This window comes from Petaurus breviceps, unplaced genomic scaffold, assembly GCF_028583685.1.
Source record: "Petaurus breviceps papuanus isolate PSGF00001 unplaced genomic scaffold, PetGlider_PUasm1.0 37, whole genome shotgun sequence".
NCBI classification, from domain to species: domain Eukaryota; kingdom Metazoa; phylum Chordata; class Mammalia; order Diprotodontia; family Petauridae; genus Petaurus; species Petaurus breviceps.
The window spans coordinates 75932158-75937553 of record NW_027186296.1 but is presented as its reverse complement, the minus strand read 5'-3'; positions in this window follow the sequence as shown (position 1 = coordinate 75937553).

Genomic DNA, 5396 nt, shown 5'->3' with positions numbered 1-5396 from the left:
ATAGATAGATAGATAGATAGATAGATAGATAGATAGATAGATAGATATAGATATATATGTTTACAAGTATCACTATTTTGGGGAAGCACCAACTCCTGACCACACAATCTGGGGAATCCCAGGTACAGCCATCAGGGTCCTGCACTGGAGGGTCCCAGACAAGACATCTCCTCCATGGATGGGATTCCAATTTGGGGTCTGAACCTTACAGTTTAAGCAGTGCTGAGAACAAAGAAGGCATACTGGCAGCTGTTTTTAGCAAGCATCATATCTTGTGTGAGGCTTGGGACAGAGGCCAACCCCTCCAAGGCCCCCTCAAGAAAAATGTTTCCTTGGAATGGCTAGTTCCAGGAGCTGGGCAGTTATCATATCTCTTCTCAAGGTCCTGGCCAAGGTCCCAGGAGAGGAGCAGCCCTCATGTTCTCAGGATCCTGTGTCCCCAAACAGGTCAGGGTAATAGAAAGGTCATATTGAGTTGGGGCCTTGCTTTGTATAATTTTATTCCTCACAGAGGGACTTACCTTGCCCCTTCAAGAACTCATTATCTTTTCCCCTAAACCCATGCCCCTTCCAAATCTTCCTCTTTCTGATAGAAGCACGACCATCCTGAGGAGCTATTGCCAGTACTCCTGATTTATATCTTGTCGCTGGCCCCAGATGGCCCCAGAAAGTGAAGTTGGTGACTTTGCACAGCCCTCCCTCACTTAGATCCAGTTCACCTGCAATCCCGGATGTCATGGTCCTCTTTAAGAAAAAAGGACAAACAACTCCCATCCTCACAATAGTCCAGAATTGTAGCCATGGCGTACTTGACACTCTTCTCTCCTCCATTTAATGTCTACTAAGTTGCCAAATCTTGTCATTTCTACCCCCATAAAACCTCCTTGCATACATCCTCTTATGTCCAATCACGTGGCCCACACTACATTTCAGGATATCATCACCCTGAAGTACAGCAATAGTTTCCTTATAGGTTTTCCTTTCTCTACTCTTTTCCTTTTCCCATGCATCCTTTCAAGGTGATTTTCCTAAAGTTCAGGTCTGAACATATCACTCCCCTCCTCAATAAACTCCAATGGCTCTCTAGGATCAAATATAAATTCCTATGTTTGGCTTTTTAAATCCTTTACAACCTGACCCAATCTTTTTTTAAAAAAAAAATTCAATTTTTAATTTATTAATTTGTTTGTTTCCTTTTAGTTTACAGGATTCAATTCCACAATTCCTTGAATTTCACATTTTGTCCCCCTCCTTCCCTTCCCCCCCCCATGGCGTCTTATAATCAAGTATAGGATCTGTAAATACTTTCACATTATACAATGGTCAGGTTATAAGGATGGATTGTACCAGCTGGAATGAAAAATGGTAAAGAGGACATAAAATCAAATAAGAGAATGAAAAAGATCAGGTATTTTGCTTCCACCTGGATATAAATTTAGTTCTTTCTAGTTCTTTCTCTGGAAGCACGTTTTTCTCTCCATCATGCGTCTTTTGGGATTGACTTATATCCCTGCATTGTTGAGAAGAGTCCAGTCTATAAAAGTTGGTCATCACACATACGTTGTGTCTGTAATTGTGTACAAATTCCTCCTGGTTCTACTCATCTCACTCAGCATCAGTTCTTTTAAGCCTCTCCAGGTAAATATGAAGACCGCCTGCTCCCCGTTTCTTATAGCTCAATAATATTCCATAACATGCATATACCACAACTTGTTCAGCCATTCCCCAAGTGATGGACACCCCCTTAATTTCCAATTCTTTGCCACAACAAAAAGAGCTGCTATAAACATTTTTGTACATATGGGTCTTTCTCCCATTTCTATGATCTCTTTGGGATATAACCCTAGGAGTGGTATTGCTGGATCAAAGGGTATGAAAGTATTTATAGCCCTTTGGGCATAGTTCCAGATTGCTTTCCAGAAAGGCTGGATCAGTTCACAACTCCACCAACAATGCATTAGTGTTCCCGTTTGTCCACATCCTCTCCAGCATTTGTCATTTTCCTGTTTTGTCATCTTAGCCAATCTAACAGGTGAGATGTGGTACCTCAGAGTTGTTTTGATTTGCATTTCTCTAATCAATAGTGAATTAGAGCATTTCTTCATGTGCTTATAGATAGCTTTAATTTCTTTCTCTGAAAACTGCCTGTTCATATCCTTTGACCATTTATCAATTGGGGAATGACTTGTATTCTTATAAATTTGACTCAGTTCTCTGTATATTTTAGAGATGAGTCCTTTGTCAGAGACATAGGTTGTAAAGATTCTTTCCCAATTTCCTACCTCCCTCCTAATCTTGGTTACATTGGCTTTATTTGTACAGAAACTTTTCAATTTCATGTAGTCAAAATTATCCATTTTACATTTTATAATGTTCTCTAATTCCTGTTTCGTCATAAAGTCATTCCCTCTCCACAAGTCTGATAGGTAAACTATTCCTTGTTTTAGCAGACTGCTTACAGTATCAACCTTTATACCTAGATCATGAACCCATTTAGACTTGATTTTGGTATATGGTGTTAGATAATGCTGACCCAATCTTTTTAAACACTGACCTCCTTCGAGTGACTTTGGACTGGCAAGCCCTTGTGCATGGAATGTACTCACTCCCTACTCTTCTCTTGCCTTTTAGAATCCCTTGTTTCCTTCAAAACCTTGCTCAAATACCACCTTCTACATAAAGCCTTTCCTGAGCCTTGCCTATCTGTCCTCATCATGCTGCTCTCCTTCCTCTCCCCCACATCCACATTAGTGCCTTTCAGGCCAAAATTTTACCATTTGCTTTTTAAAAATATATTTAATAGGCCGGAGAATTTTCTAGCACAGACTCACTCTGTGTCAGATGATTCTGGCCCACTTATCCAGTACAAGAGTCACAGATACCAAGGCTCCTTAAGAGTCTACCCATTATGGCAAATCTTTAATAAACTTTGCTTTTCTTTGGCTGAGAGTAGCCTTGAGTCGAATTCATTCATTGGGAAGGACCCATCGTATTGGTATTTTGGTGTCTTGAGTACCCCTGACCCCTAACCTCAACAGAGTTAGGTGAGAAGTGTGAACTCTTCCTCCTATGTCCATGGCCTGTTGGTTCTCTATTCTACTAGGAAGCAAGTTACCAAGGTGTGAACAACCCTTGGGCAATAACAAGGAATTCACAACTTGAAGGAAGGAGGGGCTTCAAGGCTCCAGGGATATATAAAGAGGCCAGGACTACCTGAAAGCCATGATCAAAAAAAGAACCTAGAAATCATCCTCCAAGAAATTCTCAAGGAAAATTGCCCTGATGTTATAGAACCAGAGGGCAAAATAGAGGTTGAAAGAATACACTGATCACCTCCCGAAAAAGATCCCAAAAAGAAAACTCCTAGGAATATTATAGACAGGTTCCAGAATTCCCAGATCAAGGAGAGAATATTACAAGCAGCCAGGAAAAAACAATTTGAATATTGTGGAAACACAATCAGGATAACACAGGATCTGGCAGCTTCTACACTGAGGGATTGAAGGGCCTGGAATATGACATTCCAGAGGGCGAAGGAGCTGGGATTAAAACGAAGAATCACCTACCCAGCAAAACTGAGTATCATGTTTCAGGGGAATAGAGGATTTTCAAGCATTCTTTCTATTTTTCTTTTTGGAGGGCAGTTGGAGTTACGTGACTTGCCCAAGGTCACATGACTAGTTTTTTTGTGTTAAGTGTCTGAGGCAGGATTTGATCTCAGGTCCTCCTGACTCCAGGGCAGGTGCTCTATTCACTGTGCCACCTAGCTGCCCATTTTCAAACATTCTTGATGAAAAAATCAGAGTTGAATATAAAATTTGAATTCACATACAAGAAGCAAGAGAAGCATGAGAAGGTAAATTATGGAAAAGAAATCATAAGGAACTTATCAAGATTGAACTACTCTTACATTCATATATGGAAAAATGATAATTGTAACTCATTTAACTTTTCTCGGTATGAGAATAGTTGAAGGGAATAGAAATGTTTATATGTATACATACATATATGTCTATATAGGAGGGTATATGGGTATATGAATGCATATGTGAGTATGTGTATATATATGTACAGGTATACATAGACAGTGGGTACAGGACCAGTTGAATAGGAAGGGATGATACTTTAAAGGTAAAATTAAGATGTGAGAGAGGAATATAATGAGAGGAGATGGGGAGAGATAGAATGGGGTAAATTATCTCATATAGAAGAGGCAAGGGAAAACTGTTACAATAGAGGGGAAGAACAGGAAGGCAAAAGAGTCAACTTTATTCTCAATGAATTTGGCTTAGGGAGGGAATGACACACACACTAAATAGGGTATCTCACCCTACAGGAGAGTCGGGGGGAAGGGGATGAGAGGGGAGATGATGGAAGGGAGGGCAGGCTGGGGGGAGGGAAGCTGGAAGTACCCACTTTTGAAAAGGGACAGGATCAAAGTAGAGAACAGAACAAGTAGGGGGTGGGATGGGATGGAGGGAAATATAGTCAGTCTTTCACAATATATCCACTATAGAAATGTCTTGCATAGCTACACATGTACAACCTATATTGAATTGCTTATCTTCCCAGTAAGGGTGGGTAGGGAAGTAGGGAAGGAATCTGTAATTCAAAGGTTTAAAACCAAATGTTTAAAATAAATATATAATTATTATTTTTATTTTACATGTAACTGGGAAATGATATACAGGCACTGGGGCATAGAGATCCACCATGCTCTACTGGAAATGTAATGTAATGTAATGCCAAGGAAAGACAACTTCCCAAGGTTCAGAATACCAGCATAGGTGCTCTCCATTTTATTCAGTGACCAACCAAGAACAGAGAAGATCAAAACATGACATCATTCCAAATACAGCATTTACTAAATGTGATTAAATACTCTCCAAGGACTACCCCACCCCAGGACCTTCCAATCATTCAATCAATTACAAAGTCTCTATTCTAAATACTTCTCCACCCCTAGGCTATACCTTAATTAAGTCCACCACAAAGCCCCTCTTCTCAAATGGAGATTAGTTTCCAAACATAAGGTCAAAAGTTCCCCACCCCTGAATCACAATTGAATCTACCCCAGAGTTACATCAAGTTTAAACACAGCACTTAATACCCAAATGGAGGTCTTTTCTTCATCTTGACACGAGGCAAGTTCTCAGCAATCTTAGTTCCTGGGGAGACAAGGCTTAGCAAGGCCATAAGATACATTGCCAGTCCCTTCATGAATTCATCCTCTGTCTGTAGAACAGTCCTAGAACCCCTGAACACATTAGCAAAGCCCTCTCCCAGAATTTCTGTAAACATACAACCAGAAAATCCTTCTTCAGGGCTTCTGAACCAACAGAAAGGTTCCCAGACCCCTGCAACAACAGCACTGTCCTTCACCAGTGGACAGTATT